Genomic DNA, 17,846 nt, shown 5'->3' with positions numbered 1-17,846 from the left:
TATATGGGGAAGGGCTAGAATAATAAAGACTTAGTAGTGTTTATAATTAACACCGAGACATAAAATTTATAAATGCGTTAGATTTTATTTTCAACGGGATCAACTGGAACTATCAAACGATCATCCGGAAGCAATAGTTGTTGCTGTTCCGCCAGTTCCTGCCTTAACATGGAAGCGGCCGAGCGGTAAAGTCGCTGAACACTGGTAGTTCGGTCTGAAGTTCGAATCCCGCGAACGGGCTGGCTGCATGGGCGTTTTCGTGGTTTTCCCCGTGTGTAACGTGTATACAAGCCAGTTTGCCTTAAGAAGTCCTCCACGAAGGCATCCCTCCCTTTAGGCAGATAGCCCTCGTGTGCTTTGCCATAATTAAATACACCACCACACACCACCGCCTTAACATGGAATTGGCGGAGGTCATGTGCTGGCCATATTAAACTTTTTTTTCTTTGATTCGAGTTAAAATTGCAGTTTTTGTTCCTTCAGCACATATGTTAATATTTTCAAAAATATGAAGAGTTTGTTCTAAACATTTCAAGAAAGACAGATATACGAATGTTAGCGGTATGAAATACACACCACCGTGTTGAAGCCTATTCTGTTCTTTAAATGTGTGATGTTTTAATTTCAGCAACAGTAATGCCATTTTTATTACCCTCGCGTGCCTAACAGCGTCTGACTTGAACAAAAAGCATTTTGTTCAAAAGAGTGCAGTTAATATTTTCATCCGAATATTCGATAACAGAGTGTCAAAGAAATGAATGATTGCTGTGAGGTCTTCGAGGTGTTACGATGAAAATTTGTGACATTTCGATCTAGATCTTGGCATGCACGAAAGAAGTTTGCAAACTTATTTCCCGAGCGAAATTTGAATATCGTATTTTTGTTATCATCTGCCTTGTAACCACTTTTATGACATGAATATTGATCAGCTATACTACACTGCTTGGGTGAAGCTATTTTTACTTTATTTTATTTCATTTTATTTATTTATTTTTTCGTGTGTGATTGCTTAAAGTAGTTATTTGGGAATAAGTAAACTCAACACTATGTACCGATTAATTCTAAAACACAAAAGAACTTGTTCTTATTTTCCTTGCTGATAACAAATTGAGATCGAAAATGAATTTATTAAGTTCGTAAGAGAATGACAGAGCTTTTTTCTTTACTGAATATTAAAAGCTGTTTATTTGCATTGTTTACAAATTCTATTCTTTTAACAAAGCATTTACTTAGTTTTACGCATCTAATATGTTTGCAGGTAAAAAATTTAGATATGTTTACAATTAAAAAATTTAGATATGTTTACAGGTAAGTACTAAATATGTTTAAAATTAGATAAGTTTGCAAGTAAAATACTCTGCTAGACATTAAAATTGCTACACCAGGAAGGCGACATGCAACAAACCTCAAATTTGCATGAATGTTACTACATGCTCAGATATGCAAATAATTAGCATTCCAGCGTATGCACACAAAGCAAATATGAGTAACGCCATCTACATTGTTTAAAAATAGGAAGATTGCAAAGCGGGTTTCTCATTTGGAAATCGTATTTATACGTTGGTTGTTTGTGTTATGCCTCGTGCAAAAAGGAGAAATTCCTACCAGGCGGGCCCACCAACGGCCGAAAGGTAATGTCACTGAACACTGGTAGTTCGGTTCGAGGTAGGTACGCATCTCGTGAACGGGATGGCTGCATGGGACTTTTCATGGCTTTCCCTATATGTAATGTGTATACGAGTCAGTTTTTCGTAGAAAGCCCTCCACGAAGAGATTCCTTCTCTCAGGCAGATAGCCCTGGAATGCTTTGTCATAATCAAATAAACCAAACCTACTACCAGACGTATTGGAATTCTACATGGCCTATTAGAAACGCGAGTTATCGTGCCGCAGTGTTGCTGCTTGTTTTGATCGGGATTCCATAAGACGAATGTGGATCCCTGTCAGGCGAATATGGAATTCATGGATCCAGAAGGGACATGCAGGGTCACAGAGCAATCCCGGGTCACTAACGCCCAAGAGGACAGATATGTTGCGCTGTCGAACTTACAGGATCGTACAACCACGTCACAGCCCTTAGTTAGAAACTTAGATCTTATGCTGGACGGCAAGTGTGTCCGCAAGGACAGTGTGCGTCAACGTCTGCACCTCGAACTGTGAGCACGGCGACCGATTGTTATGGCTTCCCTTGATACTAATGCAGAAATAGGCACCCCTACTATGGTGCTGCGAATTACAACAATGAACGCCAGGAGTGGGACTACGTCGCCTTTTCACCTTTTCAGACGAATACCGGTTCTGCGTGCAGCAGCATGCATGCAGATCATGTGTGGAGGCACGTAGGAGAACGAATGTTGCTAGCTTGTATTCGTCATCTTCATACGAATGACAAAAACCTGACATCGTCATACAATATCTGAGATGCTGCAATTGGGTGGGTGCCATTGGGTAAATAATCATGGCCACCTTTTTCTTTTCTTCCTTTTCTTTCCTTCTTTCTCTCTTTTTTTTTTTTTTTTCTTTTCATAGTTGGTAATGTGGACGGACAACCGTCATTACATTTCTGATGTGTTAAGGTCTTTGGTTGTGAACTATCTCCAATGCCTACGTAAAGGTCTTTTTCAACAAGATAATACACGACAGCATGTTGCTTGTTCTGTCATGGTCTTCCTCGATATACGAGGTATTCGACTGTTGCCCTGGTCAACACATTCTTTAGATTTCTTATCCACTAAGAACACGTTGCCATGGATTGCCCGGAAATTGACACGCCACCACTCGCCATCTACTACGATTGATGTACTTTGACACAGAATTGAAGTCGCATGGAATAAAGAACCCATCAGTCATCCAAGCTCAGTTCGACCCGATGCTCAGCCGGATTACAGCCATTGTTGCTATTAGAGGGTAGCAGCACTATGAACTAAATTCTGTCTTCTGTGCACCCATACCACCTGCAAATTTAGTCACATCTTCCTCGCATTATACTGTATTACAGTAAATAAGATTTTGCTATTTGCTTCCTTTCCTGTTACAGCAATTTAAATGGCCAGCTGTATATTCGGAAACTCAGGGGTACTAATACGTTGATCAAATAAATTAATTGTTTTCATTTTCACCTCTTACAAAATATTCATTAGAATTACTTAAAATAGTACTGTTTAAAATACAGTAGATTTTTAATTTCCTGTTTTCACTTGTACCTTTTTCTGAGTTCTTCACATAAATTCTTCTAAATCAAATGTTTATTAAGCAGTTTAAATTTCTACTTAATGCGTGTTCTGAAAAACGTTTTAGGTATTTTAAATTCGTTCTCTAACCACAGAACAGAAAATTTCATCCATTTGATTATATCTTTGTAGATATAACAAGCTTTAAGGATGTTAAATTTATATTATTTTATGTCAGTTTTTTTTAAACCTGTGCTATTGTTTAATGCAGCAGCAATTTTTTATAAATATATAAGCTGATTTCAATTTAGGACTATTTAAAAATGTTGACGGGTATTTTTATAGATGATTTTGCTGTCACTGAAATATTTTATATAGTTTTTGAATTTATTGGAAAACGCAAATTATGGAAGTGTTTACAACATATATAAAAACATGCTTCTCACCATTTCAAAGCAGGGCAAAAATAAAACTATAACAAATTTATTTTCAAATACTTATTGTTTAAACTGTAGTTTTAAAATTTTTAAATAATGCTCCACTTTTCCTGTAGCTGTCTAGAATGTATTTTTTAAAAATGTATCTAAAAGATAAAAACGTTCTCATTGAGAATCTTTTAAATACCTTATAAATGGTTGACACATGTCAACACAACACCAAATTATAGATTATGTATAGCCATAAATGTTAAACATGCTTTGGAAGATTTGCACTGAGCTTCTGTAGGATGCTTCACTGGGTCAGTAGCATCACGAGACAGTACCTGTAGCACCAGTGTGGTAAAGTTCTGATGCTTAGTATGCTTACTCCTATGCTCCCCTGTTCTATTGTTAATTTACGAATAATAATAGAAACTGTAATAGCAATGTAATCTGTTCTAATTGTTCCCTTAAAAAGTGTATATGTTCTCCGGAATAAAATGCATTTTCGAAGCGGCCCACAAAGTTTTTTGGGTTGGGCTAGCTTGGGTTTATATGAAACTAAAAACCAATCCAAAATAGAGGGATGTGTTCCGAAAACTTTTGAAAGCAAAGTATTTTATTTTACCGGTTCTCACTGCTGTCTCCTTTAAGTTTTTGCAAAGTGAAATGCCTATTTACTCCTTTTAACAAAAAATTAAAAATTTGCATTTAATCTATAAAGAAATACGTAAATTTTCATTTAAAAGTTATTTTCTAATTTTCAGGCAGAGTTTGGGACTGAAATGCAATTTCGCAATGATTACTCTTAAAAACGACAAAGCTAATTAGTAATACATATCCAAAAAGTTTTCTAAATGTTTCTTACAAAATCCCTTTTATGTAATTTATGCAGTTTACCATTTGAAGTGTTATAAGACGGTTTACTCATATTCATTAACTTGCTTGAATGAAACAGTGTATCTGTGCTATATGAGGCTATGGAATTGCCGTGTTTTCGCAATCTTTTTATCGTGTAAGAGAGAAATCATGTTGTAAGAAGCCTTGTTATAAGAGAATATCTCGAAAGAAACCTATTTGAGTTGATTATTATTTTCAGATCGCGGATTTCGTTCTATGGAAAAACAGAAAATATAGTCACTTTAGCGAAATATTTTTACAAATGTCATATGCAGGGGATCCAGTGCAACACTGCACAGCTGCATCTTGAGTAGTTGAATCTTTTTTTAAAACAAGAGCATAATTCTCTACATAGCGTTATTAGTATAAGGTGATATCAGAGCAAACTTTTGTTTTGTTTGTTTGCCATTTTGAATTTTTGATTTCAAATATAAGGTAGTAAAATTTTATGTTTCATAACTTTGATTACTTTAGAATTTATTTTTAAACTAGTAGGTTCGTTTTAATTTATAAGCTTGAAACTGTTTCAGGCATTAAACTGAAATCTGCATGCCAAGATCAGATTACAACTTCTTATTTAAGATTTTTAATATTTTTTAATTGTATGGGATACATTTTTCAACTTATTTAGCTGTTAGCATCTCATAAATTATATTATTCAAGGTTATTTCTATGGTAATAATATAGCACATGTTTCTCTAATCTTATTAACCCTAGTGCAATGCCAAACAGGTTGGTTGTACATTATATCATGTGATAAGCGTATACAAAGTTAAAATGCTTCCTAATGGAGCTACATTATTTTACTTTAGAAAAGGTGAAGAGAAGAAAAAAATGTATGTGGCTTGGACGCACTCAGATCAATACTTACGTTTGCAGAGTATTAAGTTTTGCCATACTTTTTTTTACATTCGCTATACTATTTATATTTGCGATGTAAATTCGTGAAGATATCCAGATTTGCTCAGGATATTTTCACCTGTAAAAATTGTTACTGCTTGGAGTTGTAAAAGGTTCCAAATTTCTAGTTCATTTTTGTTTTGATCTTCGAGATGTTTATTCACAAATTTTATACGAACAATTAACTAACTTAGGATTTGAGAACACTTGAAACTAAGGATTGCAATGATTTACAAAGCAGTTTGTTATGGAATCTTAAGTTTTAAAACTTTTATTTTGGAAAATAGGTAAGATGTTATTTTTATGTATTTAAAATTAGGAATTTTAAGATTCAAATAATAACATCAATAGCATATTATAAGCCTTATTATTATGATCCAATTTTTTTCCCAATCTGCGAACGGTTTTAATGTTAATTTTAAGATATGAGATGAATGTGCTTTTAGATATGAGTTGCCTACTTTAGTCACTGTTTACTTTAGTTATTATTTATTTTTACTTTTCAGCATTAGCACTGACATCAGCAACATGGCATAGTTTTATGCCTTTGCCTATTTGATTCGTTAAAGAGTTGGACGATTACTAGTCTCTAATGAAAACAGTACGTGTATCTTCATATGTATTAATTTAAGAACATGTTTCGTATTAAGAGTTAAGAAAATTCACATTATTTATGTGAACAAAACTAACTAAACGATGCTATTAAGTTTTAGTTTTAGTTTCCATTGGTTTCCAGTTCATGAGCTGCTTGTGAAATATCTAGAATTGCAGAAAGGTTGATATTAAAGAAACAATCCATCTCTGAAATTAAGCAATTAACACTTTGATCAATGCTTTAAATCATTTAAACTGTTTTTTAATATAGTGCATGAAAAAGATAGCTGCGTGGGTCAAAAAATGAAGCAAGTTTTAACGCATAAATTGAGCAAGAGAACTGCTGAAAACCAAAAGGACTTAGTTTTATGTAAATTTTAGACTATAAACTTTTTTCTCTCTTCAAAGAGGCCCACCAGCGGCCGAGAGGTAAAGTCGCTGAACACTGGTAGTTCGGTCCGAGGTTCGAATCCCGCAATCGGGCTGGCTGCATGGGAGTTTTCGTGGTTTTTCCCATGTGTATACGAGCCAGTTTGCCTTAGAAAGTCCTCCACGAAGGCATCTCTCCCCTTAAGCAGATAGCCCTCGAGGCTTTGCTATAATCACACACTTTCTCTTCAAAGAGGAAATAAATTTGACGAAAAACTAGTAAAATATTTTCGCAAAGATAAAAACTTTTTGCCTACAGCTGAATATAAGATACCTATGCCAAAAGAATTTTAATTATTATTTTTTTTTTAATTCTAAAAACCATGTAAAAGTAGTCTAGTAAAAATAATCCAGTAAACTCAATATTTTAGCACTAGCACTAATCCTATCTCATTGGGAGATTTTATTTGACAGAAAGAAATATGATTGGCTGCTTTATCCACGTGATCAAATGCAATGATAATATCAGATAGAAAGGAGGAAAGAAAGAACGTGGACTCTTTCAATATTGATATTTAAATCATAATGAAAACTGGAAATCTAAAGACTGAAAAAAATATATGTAAAGGAATTTCTTATGAATTAAATAGTTACAGAAATACTATATGTACATATAAAACAAAACCTCTAAGTTTCTGTTTCCGAGTAAAAGACAGGCTTTCTTTCTTTTCTTTTCTCCCCCTTTTTTGCGCCTGTGTTGTAGGAATAAATAGATAGCTACAGCATTTAAAATAATACATAACAGTTTTATTAGCACTTATAAAAGTCAAATTAAATGCATATTTTATTTACCTAAATAGTTAATGCTTTGATACATATGACTGTTATTTTTTAATCTTATGTTAATGACCCGTATACTACATTAATGGAAAGAGAATATAAGTTTTTATTCAGTTTACTCGCAGGAATTACGCAGTTTAAAGTAAACTCGGAATAAATATTCAGAAGATTTGGTTTGGTTTGGTTTATGTGATTACGGCAAAGACTCGAGGGTTATCTACCTTCGTGGAGGACGTTTTAAGGGAAACTGGCTCGTATGCACGTTACACATGGGGAAAATCCCCAATGCAGCCAGCCCTCGAACCTCGGACTAAACTATCAGTGTCCAGGGACTTTACCGGTCGGCCTCTGGTGGGAAAATATTCAGAAAGTCAGTGTAATTGATTATCTAAGATAAAAAATGTCATTTCTTTTTTTACTTATTTTCACCACACAGAAGTCTTTAGTACACAAAAAGGAATTAATCTCTAAATACTTGTATATTATGTTTTCATTAAAGATTCTATTTTTCTCACAGTTGTCAATGTAAATCTGTTTAAAAATCAGTCAAAGAATCTGTTTAAAAGTGACTTTTGTCTTGTCTGATCCTATATTTATCTTTCGTTCGAGATATGAGTTGTTTCCAAAGAACTATAAAGAAATAAATCTGGCGAAAATTAGCAGAAAATGTTTTTCTATTTTACAATCGAAGCAAAAAAGGAAATATGTATATCAAAATGCATGGTTTAAGAAAAAGGAGAAAAATTTAGATTAATTATACTAAATAATTAGATTAAAGATAACATAGACATTTTCGTTTACTTTTATAGCTGCACGTACGAAGGTTCAGCTTTCTTTTCTTTTTTCTATATAAAATCTTTTCAGGAAAGTTACATTAAAATTTCTTTTTTCACTTAAGAATAAATAAGTATGTAATAACAAAAGTACAAAAAAAAAAAAAAAAAAAAAAAAAAAAAAAAAAAAAAATCCTGCAAATGAAGTGAAATGCTTTACTTAGCCTTTGGGGAGGGAGGGAGGGAGGAGAATGAAAGAAGAGAAGACCTCAACCAAGAGTATTTTCTTCCTTTCATTGTATTCGTTTGCAGGTCATAGATTAGTATCATAATTCTTATTTCTTTTAGAAAATGGAGGAAACGTTTTTAAGCGGACTTTTTTCTTAATAGGTTAAATTATATATATCACGTGCCAGATGAAAATGCCTGCAAATTAAATAAAACTATTTACCTTAAGAAAGAGCTTTATTTTTTCGAGAAACTTAGCTGATTTTCTCCTTTTGGAATATAATTGACTGGTTAAAAAAAATCAATGCTGTAATTTTCATTTGTTTTTGAAAATAGATATCAGTGACGAACACAATTACTCAGTTGTGCCAGATTTATTCTAAACATCCGATTGAAATTAATTTGTTGATCCTATCATCTATACTTCAATTGTTTTAAATTATTTGAATAAACTAAACCAAACTGAAGTTTCTAAAACAGAAAAGGAAAGGATATGATGAAAGGAAAAAATCTGCAAATGCAAAATAGAAATGAAGATAATTTGTCTCCTGTTTTCAAGAATGCATCTGAAGTAAATTTTAATTGAAGGAAATCGCTCTCTCTCTCTCTCTTTTTTTTTTTTTTTTTTTTTTTTTTTTAAAAATATGGAAATAAAGTTTCTTTTTTTCATAGAGACTGTAGAGACTGTATTTTATTACTTTGAAAACGGTTTAAATCAAATTTATCATTTGTTCACACATGCAATTAAGAAAGATCTTAACAATTTAAGAGGTATTTTTACTGCGTTTGTATTGATACAAAAAATATTTTTGTATTATTATTATTATTATTTATGCTGCTTTGTGATTTCTCATAATAAAAGAAGTACTCCATATTAAAACAGTCCAGAACGTATATTCACAAATTAAATTAATAACGCCTAAAGAGTGAAAGTTATTGCAAAATTTACGAACTTTTGTGGAAAATATGCAAATCTTAGAAAGAGTAACATTCTTTATAAAAGTATTTAAGAAGAACAATATTTTTTACAAGAGTATTTTACTAAATTAAATAAAGCGACTTGTTATTCGGAACTAATTACTTTTCTTAGAATGCAGTTAGACAGAAGTTTTATATCCAACAGTACTTACTTCCTTTTCCATTGTCTCTAGAGAATAAGATTCGGAAATGCTAATTTGAAGCAGAATATTCTCTCTTCATGAGTAATAATAAGCCAGATATTAATCCGAAAGCCAGCGTAACACTTCCTCGTACACTGGGTATCTCAACTTAAACTGTTCCAGACTATGAGGGCAGGGAAAATCAAGCGAGCTTGGTTCGTCCTTCGGAGAGAGCCAAAACAAAACAAAACAAAATTACACTTCAAATACGGTGAAAAATTACCTTCTGTCTCGGACTGCATCTACGTGTGCAAAGCCGTAAAAACTGTATAAGGCATTAATCAGGCTTCGCCGGCCGTTGTACTTTCGGATCCCTCGATAAGCTGATGTATCGGGCCCGGGGACTGTCAGAGCAACGGGAGGTCAGCGGGGCCCGAGTCACGTCGTGCGAGGGGGGCCCCTAGGGGTGTATTTCGTTTTTGGTCAACCCCGCCAGTTGGAGATTAATTGCGGGTTATCTTTACAGCAGTTTGCTCAGTTTCATTTTTCTCGCGTTCTAGTTTAGCGATTGTTGTTAATTCCCGCCCTTCCCCAGTATTCCACCCAGGTGAGCGTGCATTTTTTCAAGTGTAATCTCCGGGGGTAATCTGTTTGCTACCGTTTAAATGGTCAGGTGCTGCAAGCGTATCACGCGTGCTTAAATTTGTGGTTAGCTCGTGTGAACAAGTAATCATACCTTCACAAAACTATTCGTATCCCTGAAAAGTTATCTCCAATACATATAAAATGCTTCCAATAGAATTTATTTTAGTAAACATTCAATTTAACATCTTTATGTAAACTTTATTTTTATGAGCATCACAGGTACTAATAGTCTCGAAACTCACTTTTTGTCCGTATCACTTTTGTGCCCGAATCACTTGTCAAATTGGAGCCCACTAGCGGCTGAGAGGTAAAGTCGCTGAACACTGGTAGTTCGGTCCGAGGTTCGAATCCCGCGAACGGGCTGGCTGCATGGGCGTTTTCGTGGTTTTCCCCATGTGTAACGTGTATACGAGCCAGTTTCCCTTAGAAAGTCCTCCACGAAAGGCATCCCTCCGCTTAGGCAGATAGCCCTAGTGTGCTTTGCCATAATTAAATACACCACACCACACCACCACTTGTCAAATTGCTCTCACCAAATGTTACTGCCATGTGTTATTTAAAAAAAGTACCTAATCAAGGATCTGTATGTATATATGCTCCTCGCACTGTGGCAAAATGACGACGCCTATAACTAGCAAATTTTTAACGTACAAAAAAAATGTTCATCCACCCGAGCTTGGGATCTCAAAACTCGAATTTTGAATTTCGAGTTTGTTTTTTATTTATTTCATGCTTTGTACAAATTTAAGAATTTTTTTTTTTTTTAATAAACTCAAAGATTTGAAAGCGAAAAGTGGTAAAACTGTTCGAAACAAAATATTTTTTATCTCCAACGCGCCAAATTTTTGTCATTCAACAAACTGGAAGCTATTTATCTTTCTGTTTTATAATAATAAGTTGTCACTGCCTCCAGTAGAATATTTTTATTAGTTTTACTAGAAAGACAAAAAATATGTTGACAGGAGTGAGTCCAAGAACAAACTGATAACCTGGGATACTCAGCGAGAGCATAAATAGTCTTAACAAATCCTCTCGTGCGACATTATAATCTGAATCCTTTAAAATTTCCTTTTTTCCTTTTAGTTAAAAAAAAAAAAAAAAAAAAAAAAATTGTATGCTTTCAAAGAAACTAAAATTAGATAATAAAGAAGAAAATACGTCAATATAGGAATTTAGTACCAGAACGTTTTTATAATTCTAGAGCAGTGGTGCCTAACCTTTGGCCTATCGCGAGTTCATTTTGGCCTATCGCGAGCACATTTCCAAAACATCAACCTTTTTGTTAAACATATTTCCAATTTTATATGATACTTCTGAAATACTGATTTCGGCAAATGGGTTTGAGATGAATAATAATATTGGTTGAACTTTATGGAAATCAGAAATGCGGAGTTCAAAATTATTTTTCAGTGCATTTAGGTTTTCCTAGTATTTCTCTCTTTCAATTGCCTTGTGGTTATTAATATGGCTTGATAAATTCTAAAAATGGTTGACATTTTTTTCTTTCACCTGATTTATCCATAAATTTAACTTTATCTCAAAAGAGGTTACAGTCCCAGTCAATTGAAAAATATATTTTTCTTTTCCCTGGAGATCTTCGTTCAGTTTGTTCAGTTTAGCTGTTATATCCGTGAGAAAATACAAATCGGATAACCAATTATTATCGTCGAATTCTTTATAACTTTCGTTTCCGGATTCCGAAAACTGCTTTATTGGCAACAGAAGTTCTACAAATCGTTGAAGTACTTTTCCCCTCCTGAGCCATCTAACATCGGAATGAAGCAATAAGATTCCATGTTCGCTATCAAGTTCATCAGCTAGCAATCAATTATTTTATAACGTGTTGCAAGATATCTCTTATGACTATAAATGCTTACCATATTTTAACAATTAAGAAATATAAATGAATGGTTTTTTTAAATATTTCTTTGTTCATAGTACCTAATCGGGCTGGCGAGCACATACAAAACGATCGGCGAGCACGGTTGTGCTCGCGAGGACAAGGTTGAGCACCGCTGCTCTAGAGAATATCTCCTTATTAGCTTATAGTAGAAACATATTTATGATACAACTTGAAAGAAATTTATTCAAATTAAACTGCTGCATTATGAAGTCTTAAAGCGAAGAGTGGAAATTTACTAGAATTTAGAGATTACTTCATAAAGGGATATTTATCTTTCTTCTTTTATTATTTGGCTAATTAACTTAATTATTTGGTAATTAACTGAAAACTCTTGATAATAATAAAAAAATCCCTATGCGCTTTTATCCATTGATAAATAAAATAAAATGTAACCAGATCTTAATATCACACATTTCGGCATCAATGAATAGTTTAAGTCGACTCTTCTTTGTTGTTAGCACATCTGAGGTATGTACTGGCTGACTAACAGATTAAAATAATTCGGATAATTGGGAAAACGCAACTGTTTACATACATGTTTCAAGAAATCCGATTTCATTAATATTCATCTCTAGGCGAATAAAAAATGAGTCTGATTTTAGGAAATAAATGAAATCCGCAGTCTACCTTGTTTGTTGTTCAATAAAAGAATGCAATTAATCATTTGGTTAAGAATTAAAATTAGCATTTCATAGTATAACGAAAGTAATAGCACTTTTAAAATTACATTTTATTTTATTTTATTTTATTTTATTTTTAATTTTTAGCTCACTCAAAAGTTAAATTCTAAGAATAGAAATTTCCTTGTGTTTTCATCTATCTACAAGAAACATTATGCTTCCTTTTTACTTCCTTGTACGAAGTAAAGGAAGTATTGAAATCGCGAAAATTTTCTGGCATCATACTTCAATGAAATATCGCTTTTGCCCGATCTCAAATCCATTTGAACGATTTTTTTTTTTTTTATGATATCTGTAGATACGCACAGAACTCAGGATTCTTTTCTCCAAAAGGGACTGTAAAATGTGCTTAAAATGAATTCAGAGGGGAATTTTGTTTCGTGACGTCAGTACGTACGAAATCACGTATCTCAAAAACAATTAGCTGTAGAACGCTGAACTTTCGTATATAATATTAATAATAATAATAATAATAATAATAATAATAATAATAATAATAATATATAATATATATTCTAGTAGGTTATTATCTTCTTTCAAAAGTAGTTAGAATTCTATTGAAATGAATTTACTCATTAGCATATTTAAAATTGAATTGTTAAAACGGAATAATTCAAAGCGAAAATGCAACCAGCAAACTAAATAATTATCGTCGTTGACCGGAAATTAGTTAACTTTTCAAGGGGAACAAAGTAACTTCCGATCAATTAATAGTAATTAATAGATGCGAAAGTGTTTTGTCTTTTTTTCTCAAGCAAGAATTAAGGCAAAAGAAGTTGTTTAGTAAGATTGAGTTAAAATTATTCAAATTGCTAATTAAGAATCAGAAAGAAATTGACGGTACTGTCTAACTTGAAATGCAATCTTGTAATCCGGATATATAATTCTTATAAATGGGAGATTAATTTTCATACTTGAGAAAATTGCTCCCCGACACTTTCGTCTTTGATCATGTTAAAGCAATGCAAACTTTGTTAAAACAATTAAACAATGAAGAACAAGTGTACAAAAATATATTCTCATAAGATAAAAATGAAGTATTAAGAATGTATGAGAGAAAGAAAAGTTACATAATATACATTAAAGGCCGGAAATGAATTTAATTAACTTACGCGTTTTCTAGGTGGGAAACTAATACAATATATCCGTTACTTTCTTAGTACTCAGAATGGAATTTGGAATTCAAACCGTCATGTGTAATGGAGAGGAAGAGAGACAAAAAGAGAGCGTAGGAGGAGACGTGTTGGATTGTATTTTTAGAAGGAGGAATAAAAGTGGAGTGTGGCTAATCTGAAAGCTGTTGAGTTGAATAGTCTTCTTGTACCCACACTCTTACCGCTCTCGGTTAGCTCTGTTTTGTATTAATATATGTTATTAAATTGTGCATTTTTTGCTTTAAATATGACTAGATTATATTGTTCTTATGTTCCGATTAAAGTTTTTAGGCTTTATTTAATCTACGTGCAATAATTGTAGATTTATCAACATTTTAAAAGTGGTGCTAGACCGAACAGGTTGGCTATTAGTTTGCATCTAACACTTTTAGCAGCGTAGCGAATTAAGTCAGTTGGTGCACCAACTTCAGTGTGTTTCTGCCAGGTCAACTTAAATTTTGTGCACCAAAAATTTTTTGCCTTTCTGCCCGTTAGCCTAATTGCTTGGTTCCCCCCCCCTTACAAACTCTAGTTTTATCTTTTAAGAAAATTACCGGTTTTAAACTGTATTTGGTGTAGTATTTTACAATTTTTAATGAAGGTGTTTTGAGGTTTTATACATACTCGTATTTTTGCTTTGCCACGAAGTGAGAACTGATTTGATCGAATGAGAAATATATCTCTACTGAAATTCGAGGAAATAAGTTTAAATGAAACGCAGTAAAAAATTGTATAATTTAATAGGTTATACGAGGAAATTATGTGGTGTCCACATATTTTTTTGTGATAATCAGTGAAAACATATCTTCTTCAGCTTAAGCATCATTTCCTCAGAAATGGATGTGAGAAAGAGTATAACCGTTTAAAAATATTTGGGTATTCAGAATTTCTTTATAAAACTAATTTAAGCAGTATACCAGAATTGCATCAAGAGTAGAGCAAGTGACTGACTCACTTGTCTAAGACGAGAAATGAGAATAAATGCAAAATTAAAACTGTTATTCAATATTACTGTAAAAATAAAGAACATATAAGGAGAAGGCACACTATGCATTATAATGCTTATTTTGTATTATTTTATTTTAAAATACACATATTTTCACTTATGACTCGTCTTTAGAATGATGTAGCTATTATGATTGCTGAGAGTAATTAATTTATCTTATATCACTTTCATCTAACTGTCCTTTATATTTAATGTAAATTACTGCATATTTTCAGCATATTTTGTGATGATAATTTAATTTTAGTCCTTTTTCATCGAGGTATATGCTCTTAAAATGTACTCATAAATTGCAAGTGCCGCTGCGTTATAGAAACAAACAAACCAAAAAAAAAAAAAAAAAATTGTTTTTTGTTGCTTATGTTTTCGTATATTTATAGAAGATTTTGTTAGCTGTCAGTAGTTACTTCTTAATTACTTCTTTTAATTAATTCATATTATTTTTAACAACTTTTCCTCCTGCATATTTTTAAACCTTATATCTGTTTTTCTACCTACTTATCAATGTTCTTTTGTTGCAGTTTTTTTTTTCAAGTTTGAAAGGTGTTTTTTTTTCCATTTATATCATGTTAGATTGTACTATGTTAGGTATCTAATATTTATTTATTTATATGTATTTTCTGCGTCAAGCATATTCGTTTGCCTTGTGTCTCCAATATTTATCTGCATACTTTTCTTTGGCTGTTTTAATATTATTGAAAATCGAATTTACCATACCTCTTCCTCTTTATACATTTCCTCACTTTTACGTGCCTTTTATTTACGTGTTAAATATTTAGTTTTATTTTATGAATATAAAAAAATGCATTTATTCTAAACTTTCGGTATTTATCAACATTTTCTCTACTTTTCGTTGTTTAATTTATAAAACACATTAAAAAATAATTTAAATTTACATAAACGTTCATATATTCTTCGATTTTTGGTAAGGAGAGGGAAAGGATGAACGAATAGCAAAAGTGAAAGAGTTGCATGAAATAAAAAAGTTTGAGAATCACAGCTTTACATTCACCTTTACAGAGCTCTTTAACTGCTTGAATATCTATTCTTCTACCTACCTTCGATTTAAGGCGCTACTACCTGAGGAGAAACAAACTCGTTATAATGCCAGTATAATTAGTTTTCTTCACCCAAAAGAGAAAATTACGCACCTGAGAATTCCCTTCCCAATTTGCAGTACAAAATCATAGTAATGCATCAAGCTGATTGACAGGTAACTGCAACTGGGTTATTTATCGTGATCTCTAGGCACGTAGTACAGACTACTCGGAACAACTAACCACAGGTTGTTGCTACCTAATATTTCCGATAAGGAACGGTAATTTTTGAACTGTTTTGCTACTGGATAAGTGTAGGCTAGGCATTTACCTATTTCAGTTATCTGGAAGTCCTTCTAGAAAGCTATTAAGATATCACGATGTTTTTAAACGGATCATAAACGATATGCAGCTTAGTAATGATGGAAATAAACAACGAAATGAAGAATGGCCGTGTTAAGATACGGATGAATGTCTTGTGTTGTATTAATATATTTAAAGATGTTAGGATTTTTATTGTAGTTTTTTGGTTCTTTTTCACTCCACTTTGGTCATTGTTTTTACTTCCACGTACGAAGTAAGGGAAGTATAATCGCGAAAAATTTCTGGTATCATATTTCAACGAAAATATCCATTTCGACCGCTCTCGAAACCATTTTAACGATATTTTTGTATGACATCCGTGCGTACGGACAAAATAAAGGGCTGTTTTGCCAAAAAGGATTGCAAAATGAATTTAAAATGGATTCAGAAGAAATTTTTTGTTGCAATCGATTGCACCAGTCAAATATATATATATATATCTCTTCTCACTCTGTTCGCTGGCTCGGTGAGCTCAGCTTTTTAATTGTATATGTTGTTAGATTTTTTTTTTTTTTTGCTTTAAAAATGATTGAATTATATGGTTTTTATGTTCCGCTGAAGTTTTTTTATGCCTTTAGTCAATCTGCATACAATAGTTGTAGAATTATCAATAATTTGAAAGTTTAAGTGGCGAGTTAAGACTAACGAACCTCCATTTGTTTACATTTAAATAAATTAAATTAAAATTTAAATTTAAATTCAGAAAAATATCAAAGAAAGTCAGTTTCTGCACCTTCAATGTCTTTTTGCCGAGTGGGGCCCAAAGTGAACTTTCAGTTTTGTGCACCGAAAAATCTGCCTTTTTGCCCGCTGGCCGAATTTCTTTCTTTTGCATAGAAACTCTAATTTTAATCTTAAAAATTGTTTTTAAATCGTTTTAACTGTATTTGGTGTTTTATGGCTTTCTGTATTTTACAATTTTTAATGAAGATGTTTTGAAGCTTTATATATATTTTTGCTTTTCCGCGAAGTGAGAACTGAATTAATTGAATGAGAAATATATCTAATTTATGATATCTATAATGAAATTCGAGGAAATAAGTTTAAATGAAATGCAGGAAAAAATGCGTATAGTTTAATATGACGTACAAGGAAGTCATGTGGTGCACACATCAGATTTTTTCATTTCGCATAACTGAACCAAAACGTTTCATTAAGTATCTTATGCAGCCAGTTCAATGCGAAAAATAAATTAAAACATTTCATCTTTATACTTTGTATATAAAATACCTTTCACTTGCATACCTAACTGTAATCGCCCTGCTGATGTCATAGTCTATATTTTGTGTTTCATCGTATTTGGTTTAACTTCTGTGGTATCTGTCATTTTCACAAAATGTATTAATTCAAAGGGTTTAGTGTCCATTTTGAGCGACTCGTTTAATCCCTATACGAAGGTGTTTGATGGTAAGAAGCGGGAAAACATTGACGGAAGGCTGTCTGTTCCAAGCAGCCCCTGTGGTTTAATGCCTGTATTTAGTTTTCCTTTTGTGACTCGGATTTTTTTTTTTAATCGAAAAAAAAAAAAAAAAAATTCTGTTGCAGATATAAGTATTATGTATTCCTGTTTGTGCACAATTTCTATTCGCAACTATTTTATGCAATATAAATGATACGAGAAACAGCAAACATAATTCAATGACTGGGTAGTAATATTTCGTGTCAATGTAAGCTCTATAAACGAGCTGCTAAGTGTACTTAGATAATTCAAAAGTACCATGTTCAAATTAAAGTTTTTTTTAGGAAACTGAATACATTTACATTTCTT

The 17,846-nt window shown here is 32.5% G+C and overlaps 1 long non-coding RNA gene across 1 annotated transcript in view; it reads right to left on the bottom strand.

The window, feature by feature from the left end:
• The window catches only part of LOC118185210 (uncharacterized), a 51,221-nt gene extending 41,651 nt beyond the window's left edge, over positions 1-9,570 (bottom strand). Inside the window, exon 1 of the long non-coding RNA XR_004757556.2 lies at positions 9,324-9,570. This is a non-coding gene — a long non-coding RNA (uncharacterized LOC118185210). The remainder of the gene's footprint in view (positions 1-9,323) is intronic.
• Positions 9,571-17,846: the final 8,276 nt, after the last annotated feature.

Source organism: Stegodyphus dumicola, chromosome 12 (genome assembly GCF_044657685.1).
Source record: "Stegodyphus dumicola isolate Sdum_Otavi_A_Nest chromosome 12, ASM4465768v1".
NCBI lineage: Eukaryota > Metazoa > Arthropoda > Arachnida > Araneae > Eresidae > Stegodyphus > Stegodyphus dumicola.
This window is presented reverse-complemented; position numbering and strand designations above follow the sequence as displayed.